Here is a 16,499-nt window from a genome sequence, read left to right as displayed (position 1 = left end):
GCAATCCTACTTCCGTAGTGATACTGCCTCGGAAACCCAAGGAGGGGTCGCTATGAGTCGGGGCCGACTCGACGGCACATAACAACAACAACAACAAAGTCTTTTAAGTATTAAAACAATTGTCTTGCACTATATTATCTCTTAGCATTCTGTGAGCTCTAAGATTTGCCATATATTTAAAAATGCTTTACATAGCATTGGCAACACACAAACAAACAAAACATAATCCAAATATCTCTCAACAATCAGCCAGTTATGTCAGGGATCATGACCAAGATGTAAATGTTGATTTGTGTTTATTAAGTTTCTAATTCAACCAATTGAACCCTTTCTGTTGCCTATTAAAATCTCAATCATAAGCGATAACTTGGTCAGAGTGTTTCTGTGGTCTAGGTTTCCTTGGATATTACCACATAGAGTCATATTTAGAACTGAATAATAAACAAGGCTCCTAGATGGGGCCTAGAGGATAACCTGTGCAAATCTGAAAATATGATTTTAAAAAGGGAGAGGGAAGTCATATTGCCCTGAAATGGTGGGCACCAAGGAGTGCTTGACAATCTCTGGTAATCATTGATACATTACAAGAAACATTTCTTACTTTACAATAATTTGTTCTAGGCTTTTTACCTTTCCAACCTGAGTATCTGAATATGTAGAAGTTGCCACTCCCAGTACCCAGCCACTCCAATTAGTTCCTCATTAGTTCAGATTTCCTTTACTCTTTACAAAGGAACAATCCTAAATTTATAACAATTTAAAACATTATCTGGTGTCTGTCTGCAGATCTCAGGCCTCAGCTATTTATTTGAAGGTGAAATTTTAGTCAAACTTATAAATTGCTTCCTTATAAATTGCTATTCCTTTCTCCAGTTCTGTTTCTTATCCTTTAGTATTGCTAAATTATTCTGTTTCACCTTTATGTATACGGTATCTCCAAATAAGCTAGTACATTTTTTTCCCTTTTCTTCTTCCTTCTCTCCTATGTCCCTCATCTTGATTTGTCCATCTTTTTTGTGGAGATAAATTTCTATATGGTTTACAGACTTCATAAAGTATTGAAATATGCTTTAGATCCATAACGGAATTCCCATGTAGGATTTTTTTTTCTTTTGCTTTGGGTTATTAAGTATTAAAGTAAATTTTCTGTGTCCTGAATTGAGCTTCTATTTCTTTCCAGTTGATCTTGCTATGAACTGAATGCTACAAAATGTAGTCTAATAGAAACTTCTAGGATGGTGGAAATGTTCTCTGTATTGTCCAATACTGTAACCACTAGCCACATGTGGTTATTCTGCATATGAAATGTAGTTAGTGAGACTTTCAAAGTACATATTTAAATTTACTAATTTTAATCAATTTAAATTTAGTGATGTATGGCTAGTGGCCTCCGTATTGGAAGTACAGAGAGTTTTAATTTTACATTTCAAACATTCTTTCCTATACTTACGTATTTCTTATATTCTTTCGGTCTAGAAAATCCTACCTGTTCTAATAAGTGAAGATCTGGATTTATCTTCCATAGGGTGCCTTCCTGACACTCACTCTATATTGTTCTCCTTCTTTAATGAATTCATTTTCTTTTTCTTGTGATTTGAGTGAGTTTACAGAGCAAATTGGTTTTCCACTCAACAATTCATACACATTTTGTTTTGTGACATTGACTGTAGTCCCAACAGTATTACATTATTCTTCCTTCCTGTTTCCTCCCTGTATTTCTCATTTCCATTTGTCCTTCTTTCCTATCCTTTCCTGCCTTATGGGCTTTATTCCTGAGTAAAAGCTGCTCTTTTAATCTCATATGGCCAATTATTTCTAAGGAATGCATACCCCTCTAATATTCACCTTATAGGTCTGTCTATTGCTTGGCTGAAAGTTGAGTTACTAGGGTGAATTCAGTTGGAGGCTTGAAAGAAGACTAAAGGCCACAGTCTTGGGGTTTCCATCAGTCTCTATTAGACCAGTAAATCTGGATATTTTTATGATTTTGAGTTTTGTTCCTCATTTTTCTCCTACTCTGTCCAGGACCTCCTGTTGTGATTTCTTTCATAACTGTCAGTAGTGATAGTGAGGCACCATCTAGTTCTTCTGGTCTCAGAATCAAGGAGGCTGAGGTTCACATTGTCCATTAGTCCTTTGGACTATTTTATTCCATTCTTCTTTGATTTTCTTCACTCTTTACTTTGGATAGATGGATACCAACAGTTGTCCCTTAGGTGGCTGCTTGCTAGCTTTTAAAATATCAGTCATTACTCACCACAGTAGGATGTAGAATCTTCCCCCTTCTTTTAATATTCATTGTGCTATTCCTTTGGTACTTATTGCATACTATTATGTATAATAATTTAGCTTGTTTATAAGTTGTTTTTCTTAATAATCAGGCTTGAATCTCTTCGAGGTCAGAAATTGTGTCTAACAATTCTTTTACCTTCCTCCTGGCAACATAGCATATGCTGGGCACCTGGTTCCTGCTCAGTAAATATTTATTGCATAGATAAATAAAGTAGGTTACATCAGGGAGTAGGGTAACTGGGCAGATGGTGCCCAAATGACAAAAACCCCACTTCTTCCTTCTGGAACTGATGACATATTTTGATAATTTTTCCATAAGCTTCCAGAAAAATCCGAGAGCTAGAATATGCAGTTCAGGAGGCTAGTAAGGAGAAAAGCAGTTGCTTGGAAATTGTAGTGTGTAGTTCACCAGTGTTGTTTGCACCAGTTTTTCGGATATCCTCCCAGTGTAAAATACACCTAAATAGAACAGAGTATAGGAGTACAGAAATTCTAAGCTTTCTCTCATATGTGTAGAAAGCCACATGGTGGCTCCCACCACTAGTGATTTTAGATCTCTGTAATACTTCTGTTTTGACTTCTTACGACTTCTTGAAATTGTTGGCTACAGCATTCATATTCATAGCATCTATTCAAACTGTTAGTGTGAAGACTATTACTCTTGAACTTTTTAGACCAGAGTAGGACAAGAAAACAAACAAGAAAAATGAGTAATAAAAACAATATAAAGCACTGCTAATGATTTTAAATCATCTTGACAAAACTTTCATGAATAATACGTGACATTATTAACTGAAAAGACACACCATTTTGAAGTAACAATACAGTGTCACTAACATTTTTGAAAATAGTCAACAATGTCGAGAATTTGTTTATACATATGGCATACATTTCAGATGTAGCAGCCAGGAAAACCTCATTATTGTAGACTTCACTGGAAGATCTCTGAGGTCCCTTCCAGCTTTAAAATTCTGAATATAATTCAGAATTTATGATAATTTGAACTAGGCTAGGTTGAAATTTACTTTTGTATGATCTATGAAGCAAGGATTTGCTAATAGTGTAAACAAGATTGCTTGAGGCATTTAACCAAGCTGTTCTTAAAGATTTTAACACATTGTGTGATACAAATGGGTTTAACTAATTTCAGATGATTCCCACCTATTTATTAAAGCACTGCATGCAAGTCTGTTACTTAGAAGAGGTTTTATTAGCAGCTAAATTTACAGTGTGAACTTAATAGTAACGTATCTGCATTTCTTATTAAAGTCTTTATTTAGTGGACTTTTTTCTTTTTTTTTCTTTGTCTTAATTCACATTGTTTTTCCCAACAGTGAAATGTATTATTTCTTGTAATTAGAAATAACTATTTCAAATACTTTTGTCTATTTCAGTAGTTAATTTTTTCCTCTTCCTCACTAAAAATGTTCTTTATCACTTTGACCTATTTGAAAAATATATTTATTGGGCATTGATGTGATCTTACTTCCAGCCCAGGTAAAATTGGGATTTTATGGCAACCTAACTACTCTTTGAGGAATAATTAAAAATTCCAAGCTTCTTAAATTTGGCTCTAATTCTGATATCCGTTCACAACTCTGTGAGAATACAATAGTTTAACACACAAACTGCAAGATTAGGTTGATTTCTGAAAGGTCTTAATTTTCATCTTCAAGACGTTATTGTAATTTATTTTTCTTGACATTAAAACAATTCCATGTGTACATAAAGACTAAGAAATAGTCTTCACTATATATACTGTGGAACTGAAATTTTACTGTAGGCAATAGGGCTCGACAATCATTTTCACTTAAAAACAGCAAAAATCTTTCTAAAGACCTGTATGGATGATACATCTTCTGTATTTTACAAAGACAAACATCAACAATATTTACTTTGTAAGATCCTATATATGGTTTACAATGATAGTTTGAAAATCATTGAGTTTAAAGTACAATATGGAAAATATTTGGTATCACTCACTATACGTTTATAAAGCTATATGTTTACATGAAGCCTCAACAATTTGGGAAGGAATGATGTCTGCCTAAACATATCCATGTTCTTCCTCAGCAAGTATATTTTTAAAATATCCTATTTTTTGTTACATGTAGGACAGTGGTGTTTTATAGCACCATTTTCTAGATTCTGAGTTATGCTTGCCTAAGGTACTTGACTGCTAACCAGAAGGCTCGCGGTTCAAACCCACCAGCCACTCCTCGGAAGGAAGATTGGGCAATCTACTTCCGTAGTGATACTGCCTCTGCAACCCAAGGAGTTGAGTTGGGTCTGACTCAACAGCACACAGCAACAACATGAGTTATGCTTATGCTAATAGGTAGACAGCAATGTCTATTATGATATAAAAACCATACTATTCAGTGCAAAATTTTTGGATCTGTAGTGCTTTAAAACTTTTAAAGTTTTTAAAACACATATAATTGTGTTTTTCAATAAAGTAATATTTATTAAATGTTAAGTATACTGCTTATACTGGCCTAAGTACTCTACTTCATTTTCACTTAATCTTCACAAGAACATATAAAGTAGGAACTATGACTATCTTCATTTCACAGATGAGGAAACTGAGGTCTAAAGAGGGAGAATAATTTGCACCAGTCATTCCACTAGTTCTGGGAAGCATTTGAATGTGGCAGAGGAAGAATTCAACTCCAGATATGTCTGGTTCTAAAACCTATGTTCTAAGCTCTATGTTATTGTCTTTCACTTGGCGCCACTTGTTCTAATCATCTTAATGCCATAATCTCTCCATGTGTAAATAATGAATTCAATTAATGTTGGTAAATGATGACATATTTTTAGACAAGTATGGAATTATTATATTTGAAAAGGTGCAGAGACTAATCTGAAGGTATTTAACCATAGTATGTAGTAAATTGATCATGAAATTAAACAGGTTTAATGTATTTACTCTAAAAAGTAAATTCCTAGTGAAAGTTCATCAATGTTTCTATAATGATAATATAAACATTTATAATTAGAAAGCCAAAATATCCAAATGATAAACAAGGGCTAAAAATATAAACTTACACCCATGAAAACAGTGATATAAAAACACCAGGATCAAATATTTTTTATTCTTCTCAAACTACAATTTCTATTCCAAAATCTTCTCATTTATAAAATGTGTTTGATAATGGTAATATCTGTCCTGCCAACCAACTCAGGGTTTTTGTGGAGACCAAATGAAATGATAATTATAAAAGTGCTTTGTCAAATTTAAAGCACTGTGTACCAGTTCTTATTGTTTCAAAAAGGAGCTTTGGTGGTTTAGTGGTTAAAGAATTCAGCTGCCAACCAAAAGGTCAGTGGTTGGAACCCACCAGTCACTCTGTGGAAGAAAGATGAGGAAGTCTGCTTCCATAAAGATTTACAGCCTTGGAAACCCTATGGGACAGTTTTACTCTGTCCCATAGGGTCCCTATGAGTCAGAATAGACTCCATGACAGTGGGTTTAGTATTTTGGTTATTGTCTTAAATTGCCTTCTAGTTATCTCTAGTGGATTGCCTGATTGGTACAAACTAAACTAAAAGTAATTCCAAAAAGTTAACCTCTCTGTGTGACTTCCTTACACTGTCAATAATACCACATTTATGACAAGTCTTTAGGATTCTGGGGTTGAAAATTAAAGTTACTTTTGATACTCTGTGGATCACGACCACAGAAGCCAAATAGAACCTGCTAATCAATCAGAGTACAGATGTCACAACCAAATCAGTGTCATACCTCAATTGCTATTCAGTTATAGCATTAGCTCACTCTATACTTTATATAGTAGGTATATTTTTGGAAATTTGCAGGAATTAATTTTTAAAAATAATATTTTATTGTTTTTGGTGAAGGTTTCCACAAGAAATTAGGTTCCCATTTAATGATTACTACACAAATAGTTCAGTGACATTGGTTACCTTTTTCGTAATGTGTCAGCATTCTCATTAATTCCATTCTGGTTTTTATTTTTATTTTTTGTTGCCAGTAATCTGGTTTCCCTTTCCCCCTACCCTTTTATTTTTACTTTAGAGTAATTGTTGACCATTTGGTCTTATATAGATGCTTTTTTAAAGGAGTGCGGTACTTACAGGTAATATGCTTTATTATATAAGTCAATCTGTTATTTAGCTAAAAGGTGACCTCATAGGGTAGTTTCACCTCAAGGTTTAAGGAGAACCTCAAGGTGATAGTCTTAGGGAATCCTCTAGCCTCAACCTGTCCAGTAAATCTGGGCTTTTAAGAATTTGGATTCTGTTCCACAGTTTTTCTCCCATTCCATGAAGATCTATCTATTGTGGCACTGATCAAAACAGTTGTTAGTGGTGGCCAGGCACCATCTAGATTTTCTGGTCTCAGTATAGATGAAGTTATAGTTCATTTAAACTAGTAGTCCTATAGATTAGTTTTTTTTCTGAGTCTTTGGTTTCCTTCTTTTTGATTTGCTCTGGACAAGACGAAACCAATGAGAAGAGACTGTTAGTTGTATCTGACATCTCAGATACAACTAACAGTCTCTTCTCATTGGTCACTTGTAAATGTTTAAGTTCTCAGACACTATTCACCAAACTAGGATGTAGAACATAAACTTTATGAACTATATTATGCCAATTGACCTAGTTGTCCCATGAAACTATAGCACTGAGCCTTCAAATACAGAAAACCAAATCCATGAGGTGTTTGCTATGTCTAAGAATATCCATGACTGTTATCCTTATGTAGTTTATTATATAGATAAATATACATGTATGCACACATACTCATGCATATATACACATATAAGTTCATAGATATGTGTACAAATATGTATACACAGATACATAGCCATACTCATATATGCATGTATACATAACCACACATATATTTTTTGGTTGTTGTTGCAAGATTACATGTATCATATCCGTTATCAAAAACACCTTTTCTATTATGTACTTCTTAGTGAAATCTTTTGAAATTGATTTTGTATCCTACATTCAGTAAAGTAATATTAAGGAGTTCTATTTTAAAGTTTTGGGTAGGTTGAGAATTTATTGCGACTCAAGGTTTTTGATATGTAAATCATTAAAGCATGGTGCACAAATGTTGTTTTCCTTCCTCAAGCAACTTTTGTAAATGGCATGCCAGATGTAGTTCATGAAGATTTGCTTCTCTGGGAAAGCTAGAGATTCAATGACCCATTGAATTAGTGTCATTGTGGTTATGTGGTTTGGCTTTCTGCTTTATAGTAAACCTAAAGCTTTAAATAAATGAGTGTGATAAATTGAAGTTTTAAGCATCAGTAAAACAATGGCAAAGAAGAAGGAACAGAGAGTTATCTTGTACTTTATATTTGAGGCAATGCAGATGACATTTAAGATATAACTGTAAGGAGCAACTAATTACAGTGACCGTAACTTAACTATGTGATCAATTTTATTTTCACTGGAACTTGGAATAAAATAATTCAGTAGAGCACATTTTCTTGTCCAGGATAATTGTTGAAGATATTTGAGTGAGTTCAGTGCATGGGAAAGAACATACTATTATTATTATTAAAGGTAACACTTTAAAAAAGAGTAATTATGCTTTTAATTAAAATCAGTGCAATAGAGTAATTATCCCTAGCATGTACTTTCATATGACAGGAAATTTTTTTTATTTAAAATTTTCTCCAGATGATTTCATCCCATATATTATATGTATATATGATATAAATGCAAATATATATATTTTAAATTCTAAGAATATCAGTGAATACACATTGAAGAAATTATGATAAATTGAAATGGTATAGTCATAGTTCAACCATATAGTTTAATCATACATGGAATTTCTTCTATGTAACTAGTGACATTAAAAGCTGAGCAACCCAAGTTTTGAATATTTCTGTCTAGTATAATAGAAACCAAAAAAACATGTGAAAAGTATTACATATATCATAGCACAATTTTTAAAATATTGTAATGAAATCTAGGACTGGTGATAGGTAAGGATATAACTAAAGAATTATGATTACCAGGGAAAGCCACTTGTAATTAGTTTACAGCTTTTAAAAGGCAACTATAGGGGTTCTACACTTCTCTAGGAAAAAACAGAAAAAAGAAAAAGAAATGAAGCAAAAAGAAAAAACAAATGCAACAAAAGTTTTATATAACTCAATGTTTTGCTAGAACAAGTATTATCTGATGGTACAAGTAGTACCTGGGTTGCTAATACCTATACCAGATAAGGGAAGGAACTAATTCTCTAACTAATGGCATTTGTACCTGAACTGGTTTCAAGATATAACATGCATAAAACATAACATTGGCATCATTTTTCTTTTACAGGTAAGAACTGTTAGAACTCAGAGAATTTAAATACCTTGTCAAAGTTCATAACTCTGATTTGGAAGTGGAGCCTGGAAATCAACCATTTGACTTCAAGGCTCACACTCTTTCCATTGCATACATTTGGTTCCAGATCTGCCACCAGGGCCATGAGAACTCACTGTCTGAAAGTTATATTAAGTCACAATGTTATTTCCAAAGTTCAAATGTATGCTTATAAAAACTAAATTTAGCTCAGTCCCAGTGAAATACATGTATTTTTTAAAATAAATTGGATAAAGGTTTTATGAATTAAATAATGTATTATTTGTTTTTCTATTCAAGTGGTCAATTCTTCTGTGGTTAGTGATTGTGTATTCTGTATGTTCTAGATCAGTCCAGTTTTTATAAAAATGTTCTTTTTTAATAAAGGCAAGTCTCTAAAGGTATAATTAAATGGAATTTACCTTTGAATTATTTTTGTTAATTAAGTTCACAAATGAGCAAGGAGAAAAAAAGTCTATTATCATACCACATGTCCGGTTTTACATCCAGAAAACATGGACATTTTATTCATGGCCTAATATCATAACATATTAATATTGTATTTTATGAATTACTGCCACATCTCATCCTCCTTAAATATTAATTGAACTATAATCTCCAAAGTCCTGACTATCATTCCTACTTGTAAACAAGGAATGTTTAAAGTCTAAATTCATCTAAACTAGGTAGGTGAAATGAAAACCATTTGCTTCCTTTAGTGACACTATTTATGCCTGTCAAATTTAGCATTCCTTTTTCCCATGTCAATGAACATGTTCTAAGCCCCTGACTTACATTTGTATTCTTTTCAATATAAAAATAACACTACAAGGTAGGCATTCATTTATTTTCCAGAAGAGGATTTGTGAGGTTCAGAGAACTTAAGTAGTTTGTCAGTGTTCATGTATTAATTTTTAGAACCAAAAATATTAATTCCAGTCTGACCCTACTGTCCATGCTACAACAAAATAATAACAATACCTTTAGTCTGACACTATATGATGTATTAGTCTAAGTGCTTTACAAGAATTTTCAAGAATTAATTCATTTGATCCCCTCAATCAATCCTGTTGTTGTTGGTTGCTGTTGAGTGGATTCTGACTCATGACGACCCCATGTGTTGTAGAATAGAACTGCTTCATAGAGCTTTCAAGGCTATGACTTTTGGGGAACAGGTCCCCAGGTGTCTGTTTAGCAGGTGCCTCCGAGTGCATTCAAACTGCCTTTCACCTAGTTGTCAAGTCCTTTGTTACTTGTGCCACCCAGGGTGACCAACAAATTCTAATAAGTATTTATTAGTATCATTCTGTTTTAAAGATGAGGAAACTGGTGCACAATGAGGTTAACTAACTGATTAGTTAGTTTTTTAACTGAAATTGGTGTTGCCACGAATCTCTCAATGGAGTGAGAAATAGCCCTAAGGACCCTGAGTGAAATAAATAATATGATTAATTTACTAAGAAATTTGCACATCTGATCAGACTAGATGATATTCCTCAAGTCAACTATTAAATATTTTGCTTTTGCTTTCCTCCTTCCTGCTTGCTTTTATTTCCCATCTTTGTTCTAGTCTCCTGCTTGAAACATGTATCTAAAATTTGAATCTGACTCAATTAACTCTCCTCTTTAAAACCCTTCAATGTTGCTCTTAGTTAAATGGCCACCCTCTCCAGTGTTAGGAGCTCTGGTAGCATAGTGGCTAAAGCACTTGACTGCTAACCAGAAGGCTGGCGGTTCAAACCCCCAGCCACTCCTCGGAAGGAAGGTTGGGGAATCCTACTTCTGTAGTGATACTGCCTTGGAAACCCAAGGAGGGGTCGCTATGAGTCGGGGCCGACTCCATGGCAAACAACAACAACATCAACATCTCCAGTGTTACTCCTATTACTGTGTCTCACAATGAATACTCCAGTCACACAGGGTTGTAGCCTTTCCCTTAGGTACTCTACACCACCTTGGTTGTACATATTCCTATCATATTAATAAATTTTCCTGTCATATTAATGTCATTTAAGGAGCCCTGGTAGCACAATTGTTAAGTACTTGGCTGCTAACCTAAAGACTGATGGTTCTAACCCATTCAGCCGCTTCATGGGACAAAGTTCTGTCTATCTGCTTCTGTAAGGATTTCAGCTTAGAAAACCCTGTGGGGGCAGTTCTACTATGTCCTACAGGATCTTTGTGAGTGGGAATTGACTAGATGGCACACAACAACCGCAACATGAATGTCATTGGTTAACTAACAGGAATGTAATCTTTTAAAAAGCTTCTTTCATGATCTTTTGAAAATGAGAAACGGCTCTCTAGTTTTTCTTAAACTCCTCTTTCCTAAACACCTTCAAAAACAAAGAAGAAAGAAAAAAAACCCAAAACCCTGACAGTTGCTGTCAGGAGAATTCCAATTCATGGTGACCCTATGTGTGCAGATTAGAGCTGCCCTATAGCTTTTTTTCAAGGATGTGACCTTTCAGAAGTAGATTGCCAGGACTTTCCTTCAAGGGACCTCTGGGTAGAGTCATATTGGCAACCTTTTCATTACTAGTCTAGTGCTAATCTGTGAGAGGGGTACTTTCTGACAAGTATCTGTGTGTCAGCAACATTCCATACATAGTCTTACTTCAGTCTTCACAGAACTTCATGACATGGGCATCATTTTTCTTTTATAAATAAAAACTGTTAGAACTCAGAGTTTAAATACTTTGTCAAAGTTCATAAGTCTGACTTAGAAATGGAGCCTAATTTGACTTTAAGGAGCACACTCTTTCTGCTACACCACATTCAAGTTCTAAATCCATCACCAGAGCCACAAGAGCTCACTGTCTGAGGGCTGATTAGATCCAAGTATCTTCCAGTGGTTCAGTTGCAGTACAGAGGGCTGCCATGCCAGCTACCGTCTTACTCCCAGAGAGCACAATGGACCTACAATCTCTATTCTTCATGCTCACAGGGACCACCAAGTCCCAATGGAGAGCCTCCAGATGAACCTTGGGTCAGATTCAGCTCTTTGGCTCTCCCACTCTGAACACTCATCTCCCAAATTACATAAGTCAATTATATAGCATGGGAAATGTCCTTAAACAGTATAAATCTGAATGCTTAGGGAGCTCTGGTAGCATAGTGCCTAAGGCACTTGACTGCTAACCAGAAGGCTGGCGGTTCAAACCCACCAGCCACTCCTGGGAAGGAAGGTTGGGCAATCCTACTTCCGTAGTGATACTGCCTCGGAAACCCAAGGAGGGGTCGCTATGAGTCAGGGCTGACTCGAGAGCAAATAACAACAACAACAACAGTGAGAACAATGCTTCAGAATATAATTTTTTAATATAATATATATGTATATAAACTTTGTACATAACACCTGATTAAGAAATCTAGGGACAGTAGACTCAACTTACAATGCTGTTGTTGTTATGTGTTGTTGAGTTGGTTCCAACTCTTAGTGACCTTATGTACAACAGAATGAAACCCTGCTCTGTGTTCCTATGTTTGAACCTGTTGTTGCAGCCACTGTGTCAATCCATCTTATTGAGAGCATGATATCCTTCTCCAGGGTCTAGTCCCTCCTGAACCTGACCATGTCCAAAGTACGAAAGATGAAGTTTCACCAACCTCACTTATAAAGAGTATCCTGGCTCTACTTCTTCTGAGACAAATTTGTTTGTTCTTCTGGCAAATCAGATGTATTTAATATTCTTCATCAACACTATAATTTGAAAGCATCAATTCTTCTTCAGTCTTCCTTACTCATTGTCCAGCTTTTGCATGCATATGAGGTTATTGAAAATATCATAGCTTAGGTACCAAGGTACACATTCGCCTTCAAAGTGACATCTTTGCTTTCTAACACTTTAAAAAGATCTTATGCTAGGGAAGTTTTATTTTTCATTGAAAATCAACTAACACTTTCACACAAAACTGACCAGGTGACAAAAATACCATTAGGATAGAGAAAAAGCATTATGTCTACTCTTTTGTAAAATGTACTTGAAAGACAAAAAGTTTCTCAAAGGTAATATATCTGTGATAGAAAACCACCAGTTAATGAAAGAATCATATGGTAATGATCATAGTTAGCTAACAGAGGGAAATGCTTGTCATGGAGTAAAAAAAAGGCTCCACAAACAAAGACCTTGTGCCTGGCCTGTTGAGGGGAATTACAAACAAAGGCTCACGATTGATTGGTTGTCCCAATGGACAATGCTTTTCCTGATTTTGCCTTATTTCTCTCCTTCCCCCATTTTTTCCCTAGTGTCTTGATTTTTAAAATTCCCTATTAATCCCTTGTAAATAATTTGCGGGGAATATTTTGTTTCAAACATGAACACATAATTTGAAAATTTTTAAATCCTGTGGACAATAGTACCAAGATATGTGTGCTTCAGAACTGAAACAGTATAGAGTCTCCAGAAAACCCCCTCATTTCATTAAGGTGCTAAGCAAAATAACTGACAAGAAACAATTCATTCAGTTAGATGTATGTAGGTTTGGGGGGTAAATTTTAAACTTTTTTTCCTCTCTCATTTTTCTAGTATTTTATGTTCCTAAAAGTAGATAAATATTAATTTGATGCTAACAGCAAAAGCAAAAGCCACATGGGAGAGCTCTACACTGTATTCTACCACCAATTTGTGGGTCTGAGGAGGACTTATGTTTCTGCTGTCTGAAAGAGAAATATATTTATTGTACCACCCTACATGTACAAAGTGAGCAAAACTTTATTTTGGGAAAGAAAAGGTAGTAGCTATTTCTTTCATTCACCACCTCAGTGGAAGGAAGTAGGCTGGTGAAATCATCTAGTAGCAGGCTTGAAAAACTGTCTTTATTCAATGCATGTGCCATTAAAAAAAACAACAAAACCCCCACCAAGTTCAATATGGCCACAATGTTTGTTTTTGTACAAATTACTTTGTGATAGTTTTTCTTCTTGTATTGCTTGAGATTATCTTGCTTTAATAGGAATTGATAATTACAAAAAATAAGTAACATTTTGAATTGTTTCAAATATTAGTAGAGGGGAAGAAACTTCCAAAGTTGATATTTTATAATACTAAATAAAATGTTTAAATATAATTATATATAACCCATTGCTGTTGAGTACATTTCAACCCATAGTGACCCCATAGGACAGGGTAGAACTGCCTCCTAGTGTTTCCAAGGTTGTAAATCTTAGACTGCCACATCTTTCTCCTGCACAACCGCACTGGTGTGTTAAAAGCCTCATCGTTTTGGTTAGCAGCCAAGCGCTTTAGCCATTGTGCCACCAGAGCTTCTATAATTATATACACACACATATGCACACACATATATATAATGTGTAAACACTCAAAGTGCTAGAATACTTCTATGTATCTTGCATAGATATAGAGTTTTTACTGACATGTTTGTGGAGATGACTAACAGAAGTTGCCAGTAACTGGTAATCTATGTTGATATTGAACTCTTCCTATTAGTAGCTCTGTTGTCAAAGGGAAGTGGGCTATTGGAGTAAATATGGTAAATGGTAAGCCCAAATTTGCACAATGAAGACAGAATTTGATTGTTCATTGATGTATTACATTTCTTTGTAATATTATATTAATGTTAAGATAAACCTATGCCACGTGAAAAATAGAATGATCTAAATCATTTAAATCCAACTCTGTGTTAAAATATGTTTGGATTTAATAAAATAATATTTTATGAACTACTTGTACAGATTTTCTCAACTCAAATCCTCTAGAAAATATCAGCTCTTCTTCTTGAACAAATTGGTTTTAAAACCTTTCTTATAAAATTTACAATAAAATAAAGCCAGCAGAACAATGGTATAAATGATTAGATAACTATGAATATATATAGATATTTTATTACAGGAAGAGGCAGTTTGGGAGATTTTAAACACAGAGATATTAGAAGTCCAGGACAGGATTTTTGTATTTAGAGAAGTGTTTATTTTATGTTTTTTTTTCCCCCTCTTATGATGGGAATAGGAGGAAAGTACTCAATAGACTAGGACCTCTAATATGAAATTTACCAGCAGTGTAAATAACTATTCCCAGAACAACTTTAGATCTAGAATTTAATGTCATATCATAAGAGCTTCTCCTTTACTTTTGTAGGCATGTTATTATTTCCCCATATGTTGAACTTTTCATGTAGTCAGTTTCTTTTAGGGAGAATAATGCTATATTGTGTTATTTATATATGTCAGAACAAGATGGATACATTTAAGTGATATTATGGAATAGACATATAATCACTATTGTCACATATTTTGATGCTCTGTTGAAAGAAAATCAATTTTACTATTTACAATATAGATAAGTATATTTTCTATTTCAAAAATTGTATCATTATGTGTGACCAATTATTATTATTATAGTTACCTAAATTAGTTTAAAAATATCTACCTTTAGACTTACAGACTTAATATTGGTCTTTATTTCTTTACTGAGTCCATATATAATCATTTTGAAAAAGCTGTTTATATTAATTTTTCATTATTGCTACCACTATTTTGAATTTTACTGGTAGAATATAAGTATAAAGTCTAGAATGGGCCTGAATTATGTTATACTATATATTTTATTACATTTTAAAAATGATGGCTGCTCTGGTAGCATAGTGCCTAAGGCATTTGACTGCTAACTGGAAGGCTGGCGTTCAAACCCACCAGCCACTCCTCGGAAGGAAGACTAGGCAATCTATTTTCACAGAGGTACTTCCTCAGAAACCCAAGTAGGGGTTGCTATGAGTCAGATCTGACTCAATAGCAGTAGGTTAAAAATGATAAACTATAGGGTGAAAAGAAATATATGGGATTGTAAAATCATATTTATTTTTAATTTGAAATATAGATTTAATCCTGTTAGTTGGAGATGGTGTCTGGTACATTTACCTCAGTGTTTTAACATCTGAAACTCTTCACCTTATCTGTTACAATTATGGATTGTGGTTGTCACAATCCAAAAAAAAAAAAAAAATTTGTGAAGGAAAAACAAAAATTACATTAAACAATGAATTTTTGTTCTAAAGAAGAAAAATCGTCAGTAATATACAACTTACTCCTTTGACTTTATTTAATGATTATTTCTAGAATCCCTATTTTTCTCTAGGATTACATGCTATTTTCACAAATTTTAAAATCAGAATATAATGTCTTCTGTTTCTGGATGTCCAAAGTTCCATGTGTATCCATAGTTAATTTTCTTTTCCTTAAACTCACTCAATTTGTCTCTGGTCCATGCAACTAAAGCCATTTGGCTAAAAAAGAATGATTCAAGACTAAAGAGTACAGATAATAAATTTTAAAGGAGTATTATGAATTGAATTATGTCCTTTAAAATGATATGTTGAAATTCTAACCTCTGGTACCTGTGACTGTGATGTTCCTTGTTTGGAAATAGGGTCGTTGGCAATGTTATCAGTTAAGTTAGCACACTGGAGGAAGGTGAGTCCTAATCCAATTTAAGTGGTTTCCTTATAAAAGGGCACAGACACATAGAGGGAAGATGGCCATGTGGAGAAAGAGGAAGAGATTGGAGTTATGCTGCCATAAGCCAAGGGACACCTAGGGCTACCAGGAGCTGGGAGAGACAAGAAAAGGTCTTTTCCTAGAGCCCTCAGAGAAAACATGGCTTTGCCAGCACTCTGCACTTGTACTTATAACCTCCAAAACTGTGAGACAATAAGTGTCTATTCTTATAAGCCATCCAGTTTTTAGTATTTTGTTATAGTAGTCATAGTAGACTAATGCAAATAACTTTTTGGATATATTTATTCAAACTCATTAGTCACTCCTTGGAAGGAAAATTGGGCAATCTACTTCCCTAGAGATACTGCCTTGGAACCCCAAGGATGGGTCACTATGATTCGGGTGTGACTCA

This window comes from Orycteropus afer, unplaced genomic scaffold (genome assembly GCF_000298275.1).
Source record: "Orycteropus afer afer isolate SDZICR_OR568_19922 unplaced genomic scaffold, OryAfe1.0 scaffold00126, whole genome shotgun sequence".
In the NCBI taxonomy this organism is placed as follows: Eukaryota; Metazoa; Chordata; class Mammalia; order Tubulidentata; family Orycteropodidae; genus Orycteropus; species Orycteropus afer.
Note: the sequence above shows the minus strand (reverse complement) of the source record.